Consider the following 12,030-nt stretch of genomic DNA (forward strand, 5'->3'; position numbering starts at 1 on the left):
AACTCCATTTCCTGATCATAGTCTCTTTTGATAGCTTTGTATGTTTCTTAACATGCCTTACACACACACTTAAAAAGAGAGATGGGGTCACACCATACAAATTTTCTCCTTTGACACCTGCCAATTGGAAATTTACTATGGTAGTTTGTTAATAGAGTCAATACTGAAATCTATTGTTTTATATGCATGTATGTAAACTTTTTGTTCCCTAAATGGATAAGCATTTATGAACACATGAAATGAAAGTTTGGGTGAGAACAGTGTAGTGAACATGCTCTCTGTTTTCCTCTCTCCATCCCACTTTCTCCTTCCTTGTCCAACCCCGCCCTGTGTTCCTCTTCTTTTCTCCCTTCCTTTTTCCTTTTTGGTGCTAGACACCAAACCTCAGATCTTTATCCTGCTAAGCAGCTGTCTCCCACCTCACTCTTTGGGTTTATTTAGCAGATGTGGAAGGATTGAAAAGGCAATTCATATATCTGTTCACCGAATAGCAGTGCTGGAAACTATAAACAAAACCAGAGCCCTCTTCAAGGCGATGTGTCAGTCAATGGCAAGGTGCACCTGCAACAGCCACCCCGTAGGATTATAACAGAACTGAAAATTCCCACTTGCCCAGCGATCCCATAGGGGAAGCACAGACAAGCAGGAAGAAACTGCAGACGAAAATGAAGGGTCTGCCGGGAATACACACAGTGAAAGGCCTGGCAGAAGCTTGAATGGGATGCAACAAGGTCTTTTAAAAATCTGACAATGTCTACGCTGTCAATGGGGCTCAGAAGGTAGAAGTGCTTGCTGTGAAGGCCAAAGAGTAGTATTGGGTCCCTGGAATCTATCAACCCATTTAAATTGTCCTCTGGCCTACACACACACACACACACACACACACACACACACACACACACACACACACACACACTGAGAGAGCAAGAGCAAAAGGGAGAGGGTAAGAGAGAGAAAGGGGGGGGGAGAGAGAGAGGAAGAAAGAGGGAGAGAGATGGAGAGGGGGAAGGAGGGAGAGAGATTCATACACACAGGGACACACACACACACACACACACACACACACACAGAGGCACATTAATAATAACAAATTAAAAGGGGCGACCGAACCTCAACAATGGGAGAGTTTTATTAATAAGGTGAAATACCTGCTTTCAGGACAATGTGCAATGAAGAAAACCAAGCACGCCATTATGAACTGGTTTCTGAAAATTGTGACATCTCTTTAAGGAGAGCCGTGGGCAGCTCCTGCAGGAGAGGTTCCAGGTGTAGATGCCACAGCAGGTGACAGTTCCACATGTCACTGATCCTGAAGAACCTTCCAGTGAGCTAAGCTGTGGGGACGGAAGGCAGAAATAGGATCCTTTACACACATGGGAGCCTAGGCAACATGTGTTTTGGTCTTAGTTTTAAACGAAAAAGTTCAAAAATAAAAAAATAAAACCTTTAAAGAAAAATAGCATGAATAAAGACTTAAGGAAAACACTGTCACGTACCTCTGCGATGCACCTGTATTTCAAGCTGTTATAGACAGTCCCAAAAGTTAGAAATGTTAATTTTATGGGGAGAGAGGCTGCTGTAAGCCATCATTCACATACTGTTAAAGGAAGAGCTGCTGTTGGTGAATTCAGTATAGTCTGGGTGTGTGGTGACAGCATCTGCAATCCCACCGTCCTATGTCTTCACCTTTGCTCTGTACAGGGGTTGGGTTATTCAGAACCACTCTACTCCTACAAATCCACTCATGTTAGGTGCCCTAGGAAAAAAAAAGAGTCATAAACCACCTTTTGTTCTGTACTTTCATTGTGTTTTTCCTACCTTTAGATAGGTTTAGATGCACAAATCCCTGCCCCTGTTTTGTAATGGCCCAGAGTCCGCAGTACAGCAGTGTTTCTGTGGAGGCTGCTGACCTAGGAAGAACAGGGGAGCCTACATGGCCTAGGTGTGTGCTGTAAGCTAGACTGTCGAGGGTTCTTTTTTAAAGGACACTTAGCAATGATCACACAACAAAATTGCCTAAGCAATGCCTTTTTAAAGAACACGTGCCCTTGTTAAACATCACATGGCTCTACTTAATTTCTGAATTTCTATGCTTTAGCGCACACCACTGTATTTCTGCTTAATTAATCCATATTTTTCCAATTAAAACTTTTTTCAGCTAAAATATAATTACATCCCTTCCTCGTTTCCTTGGTCTTCCTCCAAGTCTTCCCATATCCTCACCTTCCAACACAAGTGTCCCTCCTCACTCTTCCTCAAATTTATGACATCTTTTGGGTTATTACTGTTACATATATGTAAATTCATCAGTACATAAATACACCCTGCTGAGTCTATTTAATGTGGTTTGTGTATATATGATTTTAGAACAGAGCTATTTGCATTGGATTACTACTTAGGAGACTCGCCTCTGGAAGAAAAGAATTCTTTATAAGCGTTCGTTGGTTGCTTGCAGTTTTTTTTGTCTGAGAGTGAAAACCAGTGACATTTCCCCTCTTCACATTAGCATATTTGTTGATAGTATCATCTTTCAGGTCTTATGTGGGCAGCCACATTGTTGAGGTGTCATGGATGAAGTGTCCCTTTCATTTATAGGTGACACAACATCACTGCAGACTTCCTGGTCCTGTGACTCGGACAATCTTTCTGTTCCCTCTCTTTGCTGAGCGGTGAGAGTTATGATTATTTGTGGGCATAAGAAGGACAACTTTCAGAATTCAGGTAGGAATTATGCTGTTTTAGTAAAGAGGTTATAGTACTCTTTCTAGTACCAGGCAAGGTTTCCCTCTTGCTGAATGGGCCTTATGTCTAATTAGAAAGCAGTTGGTTACTGCCAAGATATGAGTGCCACTATTGCACCTTTAGGAATAACATTCTATTCTGGCCATTGCTATAGTTCTTTGAAACCAGATAGGACTATTGATTGCTTCCCTCCCTTGGCAGCTTACATATTACTTTCTGGTGCTATGAAAGCTAAACCACAAGAAGTAGGTTTTCAATTCGGTTCATATTACTAAGGCTATGATTTTTCAAAAGACGCGCACGTGTGTGCGCGCGCACACACACACACACACACACACACACACACACACACACACACACAGCCCATACACAAATCTGAGATTTTTTCCTAAGGCCATATTTAAGTAAATCATAGATAGTAGTTAATTGAGCAATCAGGTAGCCATTTAGTGGGTTTCAATATAATGAATTGTCTAAACTCAATGTTTGTTTGCAGTAGCCTAACATGGGAAGTACATTTTTCTTAGTTTATTTTCCCCTCTTAACTAGTAGTTTATTGGCAGTGGCCTGGAAGGGATGGCAAAAATAGAGTATTCATAGACAACACTACACACCAGTCAGCCTCAAGAGTGATGAGAAGAATCCTGAAGGCCCCTCTTTATTAGTGAGTGGGTAGGCAGGGGCCTGGAGTGTTGGTGGAGCACCTCTGGCTGGTAGGCATGGTTACAAATAAAGAGAGGTTCATGGGCTGTGGCTGCAGACTGACAACTTGGGGATATACTTTCCTTGGCAATCAAGGCTGTTAGCCAGGGCTTGTGTGATATACTCCTCCTGGGCAGCCTTGAGGTCCCTTTTCTTTCCATCCCCGGTCTTTAGAACAGAGGCCTGCAGGGCTCAGCCATAGGAGAAAGTCAAAGCCCATGGCTTCAGCAGGGGGCACTTGTTGATAGCATTGAAGTTGATGGATGCCTCTTCCTTACTCTGCCCTCCAGACAGGAAAGTGACCTCAGGGACAGCAGGGGCCACTGTGCAACAAAGTGCTGTGACAGTTACCATGGCAATCTCCTCATTGGAAAAGTTTCTGAGTGCAAGCATGGCCTAGGGTGACCATGTTGATCTTCAACAAGGTTCCTTCCAAGTGGACAGGGCTCCAGGCAAGGGCATCCTGGCTGTAGATGAGTCCACTGGAAGCATTGCCAAGTGCCTGAAGTCCATTGGCACAGAGAACAGGCAGTTCTACCACCAGCTGCTGCTGACTGCTGCTGACCACGTGAATCCCTGCATTGTGCCAGGGTGATCCTCTCCCATGAGACGCTGTACCAGAAGGCAAATGATGGACATCCCTTCCCCCAAGTTATCAAGTTGAAGGGCAGTGTAGTGAGCATTAAGGTAGATAAGGGCGTGGTGGCCTTGCCAGTAACCTATGGCAAGGCCACTACCCAAGTCCTGGATGGACTGTCAGAACACTGTGCCCAGTATAAGAAGAAGGATGGAGCTGCCTTTGCCAAGTGACATTGTGTGCTGAAGACTAAATAACATAACTCCCTCAATCCTTGCCATCATAGAAAGCGGTAATGTCCTGGCCCATTATGCCAGCACCTGCCAGCTGAAGGCCATTGTATCCATTGTGGAGTTTGAAATTCTCCCTGATGAGGATCATGCCTGGAAGCGCTGCCAGTATGCAGTTGAGAAGGTACCAGCAGCTGTCTACAAGGCTCTGAGTGTGACTACCATTTTTCTTAGTTTAAGGGGCAACTTTGTGAATTCCACTTTTCACCTTGAGTCAAGAGCATCCTTGTTATGGCGCTCTCTCTCTCTCTCTCTCTCTCTCTCTCCAGTTAAAACATATCACTTTTTCTTCACTTCTCATTCCCAAAAATACTTTACACAGTGAGATCATAACTTCAGGCAAAAGATAGGTCCCATGTGTTGCTTTAACTATGGCAGAAATAGAGAACATAGTGATTGCCTCCCAATAGAAAATAACAGAGGACTCCTCAAAGTCAATTGAACTTGATAGCAATGTACGCACACAGAGAACCAACAATGGGAAGGTGTGAAGTTCTTCAGAGACAGTGGTGATGCATCTGGGATGGTGGGCAGGGCTGAGACTTGGGTGAGTGCCTCATGCCTTCAATCACAAGTTCGATACCATCAACTATGCTTCATTTTAACACGAAGGTAACAATTGTAAACCCCTGCCTGTGGAGCTCCTGTATAGAAAGCATCCTGATTTGCTTTATTTATGTGCACCAATTCTCCTGACATCACGTAGAGTTTGTTAAGGAAGAGTTAAAAAAACACCAAGGCATTAACCTGAAACCTGTGGGATTATCTCGCACCCTTCCTAATTAGTGAACACTCACCAGTCCTCACCTGTGCCATGCCTCTTCGTTCCTGTCTTCACATTCCTGACTCAAGTTGTCATCTCTCTTTACAAAAATATCCTAACATTATTTTTTCTGTCTGCTCCTGAGTTCCTCAGCTGTTCCATCCACCCTCTACATTGCTGTCAGACCTCATTGTGACAGTTTCCTGATTGCTCTGGGAAAAACCCACACGCCTCAACTCCGAAGGCAAGGCTCCCCACGATCAAGTCCCTTCCTGCCTTCCTAGCCTCCTTTTTATGCGGCCACGTGTGGCTTGAGTTCTCACTTGCGCCCCCCGCCCCCCGCCCCATTACCGTCAACCCTCTGACCATGCCCTGCTGCTCTCTGCTCCGGAACTGCACACACATTTCTTCTCTCTGAATTCAGCTATCGGCCCACTTCCTGATATCCTCTTTTATTTCAAAGTCAGACTTGTATCCTCATGCCTTTGAAATCTCCTTTACCCATAATTCCTCAGTGCGAGCTATTTCTCTTGCTATTCTGTCTCGATACCTGACCAGAAGTAACTTGGGGTGGGGAGGGGAGGGATCTATTTGGGGTCATAGTTTAAGGGCGTCTGGTCCACCATGTTGGGGAAGTCACGGTGGCAGGAGAATGAGGCAGTGGCCTTCCTGAATCAATGCATTCATAGTCAGGAAACAGAGAGATGGGAGTGCTGGCCCCTAGCTAACCTTTTCTCTGCTCACTTTTTATTCAGTTCAGGCCATGAGCTCATGAAATCATGTTCCCCACATTCAGCGCAAGTTTTTATTCCGTCCTTAATCTTCTCTATCACTCACACACCCAGAGTTGTTCTTTATTAATTTATTAATCCAATCAAATGGACAATGAAGAGTGACCAGTGTGACCTCAAAGAACCCAGTGACCCTTTATCAGTACTATGTGTACTTATTAAGTCATACTTCATAATGTAACAATTTATTTATGGAACTGTCCAACTCACTATGCCACAACATATGTGAGGAAAATCCAAATAGTTGAGGTAAATACTCTCCAAATTAATGAATGAATAATGTAAAGCTGAAATTCAGTTTATATTTTGCTACAAGGTGGTTTCCTTTGGAATGAAGGTGCCGTTAGGCTGGAGGGATGCTTATGCTTGCGTATACTGACATACTTTTTTAAGCTACCCGAGCTTTAAAGCAACCCGTATCTTGAATGTCAAATAAGCTCTGATCACTGAGTAACAAGAAGAGTCCTAGCCACGGCCTAGGATTGTTGTATGATATTGAACATGCAACTGTTGGACCCTAGAGTCCACTCGGGTAGGGGGTCGTCGCGAGAGACCACTCAAGGACCACAGTGTTGATGCAAAAGCACAAGGTTTATTTCTGACGCGCGTCAGGGGGCCTCAGCACTCCCTCGGGAGGGAGGCACACCGAGTCACTGTTACAGGCTACTCTTAAAGGTTAGGAGGGGCTGCGTGCCCTATGTTAGGATTGGCTCTGGTGGTCGCTAAGGGTGCTTGTCTAAATGTTATTGGCTATTGCAGGGGGCCGTTGGTCTTGGGGGCTATTCTTGGCAGGGTGGGGTGTTGGGGAGTCTCCAGAGAGTTTCCAGATGGTATTTTTCTGAGAATTGTTTACCTTAGTTGAAATTGTTTATCTCGGTTGGCCACCTTGATCTCAGAAACTGAAACTGGCCTTCAATTTTTTCTGGGTCACTTTCCCAAGCTTGTCTGGGTCACATTCCCAGGCTTAGGCAGAGAGAGAGAGAGCCTTACACAACTAGCTTCATTCATAAATTAATCATTGAGAGGACAAGAAAGACCTTACACAGACATACTTTAAGTATCTGCCAGGAGCCTTAAAAGCTGAATATAGTGCCCAAAATTAAGATCTGGGCCTCCTCAAGTCCACATTAGCTCTAGTTCTCATACCCATATTTGTCCCCAGACCAATGGTCACACAGTGAGTAGTGATCTCGGGTATCAAAGGCCATGAAATGGCTGATGTAACAAAACGTATCATTAGGTTTAAAGTTTTGTTTTGAAGAAACAATGGGTGTGTCAATATTTTCTCATGTTCTCAAATAGATATGTACAAAGATATTTTCCTAGAGATTCTTCATGCTGTAATTTAAACCATACTCTATTTTACCAACATTGTGGCCTAATTGGGATCTATACATCAGTAAAAATGATTGCTCATTTACAAAGTCAGTTGCACGTGCGTACCAGCTTCTGTCAGTTGTAGAATTAAGACAGCCAGATACGTATAAGCATTGGGAAATTCAAACCACCAAATCATCTTATTTTTACTTAATAAAACAGATCAATGTAATTATTAGCAATGACCTCATCTTTGTTACTCCAAATCATAATCACAAGCGTAAAAATAAGCCAGCTAAAAGAAAAATGGGCGGGGATTAAACTTCTGTTGTATAAACTAATTGAAAGTGGTTTTATTTTATTGAGTAGAAATTGAAGACTAAATTGTTTCCACGGTAAGGTTTCACCTTGCCTGTGTATCTTGTTGTGAGCTTGATCCAGGAAGTCGTGCACACATGTGGCTGAGAAATTCGTTGAGCATCTAGTACCGGCAAGACTAAGAGGGGTGAAACTGCTTTGAAATACTCAAAGCTGGGTTACAAGACTATACGACAAATATTAGAACGTTATGGATGAGGCCAAAAGTACTCAGGGTGATCGGTACAAGTTGGGATTCTAACCTAGTTTGTTTGGCTCGAGATGGATGCAAGATGAATGCTCTCGATGGGATACCACACAGCCACCAGGAAATAGAATGCAGCTAAAAATGGCAGCACTTTGGTTGGTACTTCTGGAAGGGACCGGAATGAAGGATGACATATGCAAGTCAGCTGCAAGGCAAGTGAACCGTGTCCTAATGCACCACTTCCCAAATTCTGATGTGCAAGCCAAACCAGTAGCCTTTGAGTGTGACTGGCTTGAAAAAATGTGGTTCAATAGGGTTGTGCAATACATCCTGAGGTCTCAGCTGTTCTATATCCAGTGATGTCAAAGACAGACCACACCAAGTGGCCAGGCACCAACCAACAAGGCCTGTTCAGGACCACGGACAGCAGAACTCGGGGCTCACCGCTGCAGTGTTATCCATGATTTGCGTCAGTTCTCTATTTTCTGTGAACAGTGCCAAATCACAAAACGTATAATGTATAAATGTGTATATATATGTGTGTGTGTATATATACATTTATACACACACATTTTAAATGTCTCATTGTAAGTTTAGATGGTCTATCACATTAAATGAGCTCCCTGTTAGTTGACCTGGGATATCAGGAAGACTTACTGGAAAGTAACTATGTGGGTTGTTGCTGCCCATGTGGTAGTTTTCCTCTTCATACAAATACATATATGCCTAGAGGAAAGAACTGAGGCTTAATAAAGGACATTGTGTCCCCTCAGCAGTTTTGTGCCCCTGAGACAAAAAGAACCTGACCAGTTTATTATCTAGAAAAGAGCTAATGTCGAAATTATAAAGTGTCTAACTATTAGCACCATGGTGTTGACATCATAAAGTATCTATCTGAGAGGTAGCAGCACTGTTGATTACATGCTTGTCGAACACCCTAGTCACATTTGTAGCTGCTGCTGCCGCCAAATCCTCTGAACAGTGAGAGTCAGTGAGACACAGTAAAAAACAATAATATGAACAGGCACTACTTATTCAGTGTTAACGGGGGAGAAGAGTGAATGCAATCTATTAAAATATATTTTCCCACTACCCCTTTTCCTCCTGCATTTTTTCTACTTATATCTTTGTTTTAAGGATAAAATCAGGAAGATCATTTTCTCATTTTACTTTATTTTATTTTTTGCCCCTGATTTGAAATGTAACTGTGATTGCCAGTGCTGTAGCTCAGGGGCCCACAGGCTATTGATCCCTTTCACAGTTTGATCAAAGCAGTTCAGTCAAAAGTCTAACAAATGATCTCCCCATTTGGTGCTGGGAATCCTTCTTAGGTCTGAGGATGGTATAGACTCCATTTGTGGCAAAGTGGGTTTATTTCACCCAAACTTTCTAACAGTTTTCCTCTTAGCCTTGTACCTGATCTACTTTAAAATACTCATGACGGGGTGGAGAGATTGCTGGGTGGTTAAGAGCACTCGGTGCTTTTTCTAGAGAGCTCATGATTCATTTCTAGTCCTTGTGTTGGACACCTTATGACTGTCTGCAATTCCAGTTCCCCAAAGCCTGGCCTCCTCTTCTGGCTTCCACAGACACCTGCACACAAACGGCATGCATACACACAGGCTCACACCTATACATACATTCTTTTTTTAATCTTAAAATTCCAGTGATCATGCTTTTTCATTCTAACGTATGTTTCCGTAACTCATTAAAAATTCCTTATCACTCATCAGATTTATATGTTTATAGCGTACTGAATGAAAATGCTGACCTTCGTAGTTAGTTTTTTCTTTTTTTTCATGACTTCTTGATACCAGAGGAAAACCTTTCTCTTTCTCGTTACCATAAACAAGGTTGTTGAGTGGTGTGTAATCAATTAAATGTGTAACAGGTCAGGAGAATCTCATATATATTATTTAACTTATCTCATAACAACATTAGGTATTTTTTTTCTACTTAGGAAACAGAAATAATATTCAAAAGTCTTGCAGGCATTACATAGTTAACGTCAATTAGAACAGCACTTTCTCTCTCCTCTGTACTTGTGCAATCTTTTAGGATGGACTAATTCTAGTGGAGACGTACACACCTCAGAATAACACACTCACAAAGCGATTATGTGTGAAACACAGGCGGCTTTTACCTTGAGAACTAAGAATAGTTGATTCCTAGCTATTATATCAAAGTGGATATGAGTTGCTAAGCCCAAAATCCATTACTGACATGGAATGCTCATTGGGCTCTTTTCAGATGGAAAATATTGGCCATTAGCAAAGATTAAATAATTTACCTGAGCCTGCCTGGAGCACTAAGTGTCAGAGAGGAACTGATGACTTCTCGAGGATTACTTAGACTACAGAACTGCAGATAGTCCTCAATTTACAGGGAAATTTACTACTGGGCTTGCCTGACTCACAGTAGTTATTTTAAAAATAAAAACATTTAAAATGTTTATGATCTCACCTTGTCCATACTCTTCCTCCTTCCGCTGAATAATTGGAATATAAGTTCAGATTGGTAATTATGATCAGTGGTGATAAAAATGAACTTTGACCTTCTTCCCCGGCCTTTCATCATCAGTCTGTCTTTGAGAACTGCCTGGCCACTTGATGCCTATAATGTCTGGATATATATATATATATATGCATTTAAGCATAGTTAAAAAGAAGACTTGAGCCAAAAATTTTTAAAGGACACATAAAGGAAATACTATTTACTTACAATAACAGTTTCCTTCAATTGCTTTGAGATTTCTTTCTCTTTTTTTATTAAGTTAATAATGATGAGATAGGATAGATACTGATTTACATTCAGAATTTTAGACATGTCAAGATAGGAAAGATGTTTTCTTCAAGGCTGCCAATACAAATAGCCAAAACACTAAGATGTAGCATTCATAGAATTCCTGATTGTTTTGTGCTTCTTCTTGCTGTAATGTATTGGACTGTCAATTTAAATGTCTCATTGTACGTTTAGATCTTGTCACGTCCAATGAGCTCCTGGATGGTAGGAACCCATCACTCCTTCCCTTGGACATAAGGAAAGCTTACTGCAAAGTGTCTACTCTTGAGAACATCGGAGAGAAGGAAAGATCTGGGGAATACTCTTACAAGGGGTTAGTGGGCCCACGCTACGCATAGGGCTCCTTGGCAAGTGTGTTAGAAAACTTAAGAGAACTGAGCACATGGCTTTGGACCAAGTGTGCTAGATGAAGGTGGGAGAAAAAGAAAACCACAGATGGCTTACAGAAGAACGGTGACTCATTTCTCCAACCCCCACCCCATCTCCTTTAATTTTTTTTTTTTAAACATTTTGGTCATGAAATTTAACAGAAAGTATTTAGCTTCCAGCCTCCAGATTGAAGAAAAATGATTTTTTTCCCCACCACTGCCCATTTTTACAGTCTTTCCTCATTGCCTGAGGGTGTCACCTTAATGACCTGTCTGGGCTCCAGGAGTCACGTTACATTCATTTTTCTTTGAGTCTATAATTTTTTTTCGGTATGTGTGTGTGTGTGTGTGTGTGTGTGTGTGTGTGTGTGTGTGTGTGTTCGTTTCTCTCTGAGGAAAGAGATCAGTAACTGACACATTGAAATAGATACGTACTAGGGCAGAATATTTGTCTCTTATCTATGAGTTAAAAAAAAAATCAAAGAGACTCTTGGGTTTACAAAACGGTAGCCCAGCTAGGGCTGGTGTGCTCTGAATGCTCCAATGCAGTAATTGGGATGAGAAAGTTTATTTATTGACTTGACCCTCAGCCAGAGTCATCACTTTGGTCTCTTGCAGAATTGCAGCTTAACTATTATTTCACTCACTGATAATTTCGGGGAACTTGAAGCTTTTATTGGATTTCATACCTGAAGTTGAATCTCAGACTCATCACTCTAAGTCATAGGATGCAATTCGACCCTGTCCTGGACAACTCCATGCCCAGAACCTTCCCTAATCAGTCCTATCTATTGGGAGCCAATTTCCCAGGACCTTGAAGAAGCTGAGCCCCCTGGGGGCTTGGGGCGTGCAGCATCCCTTGGGGCTTCAGGCCTGATTCTGTTAGCACAGCGCCCATGCAGCCGCCAGGGGGACCCCGACCCGCCCAGGCTACATCTGATAAGAAAACATCTGAGGAGGGGCGTGGAGCCGAGGGTCCTATGGCTCCAGCTTCCAGAAAACAGAGACCCTCAGTTTTAATTGGGGCAGGAGGAGCCGGGATCTCCCGCTCCAGAACCCGGGTTCCGCGATGGTGACAGGCGAGTGGGTGTGTCCGCTTCCGCCCGCTGGCCT

At 42.7% G+C, this 12,030-nt stretch overlaps 1 pseudogene; it reads left to right on the top strand.

Annotated features, from left to right (window-relative positions):
* Positions 1–2,678: 2,678 nt before the first annotated feature.
* LOC127204959 (fructose-bisphosphate aldolase A-like) lies at positions 2,679–10,887 on the top strand (annotated as a pseudogene).
* Positions 10,888–12,030: the final 1,143 nt, after the last annotated feature.

Source organism: Acomys russatus, chromosome 21 (assembly GCF_903995435.1).
Source record: "Acomys russatus chromosome 21, mAcoRus1.1, whole genome shotgun sequence".
NCBI classification, from domain to species: Eukaryota; Metazoa; Chordata; class Mammalia; order Rodentia; family Muridae; genus Acomys; species Acomys russatus.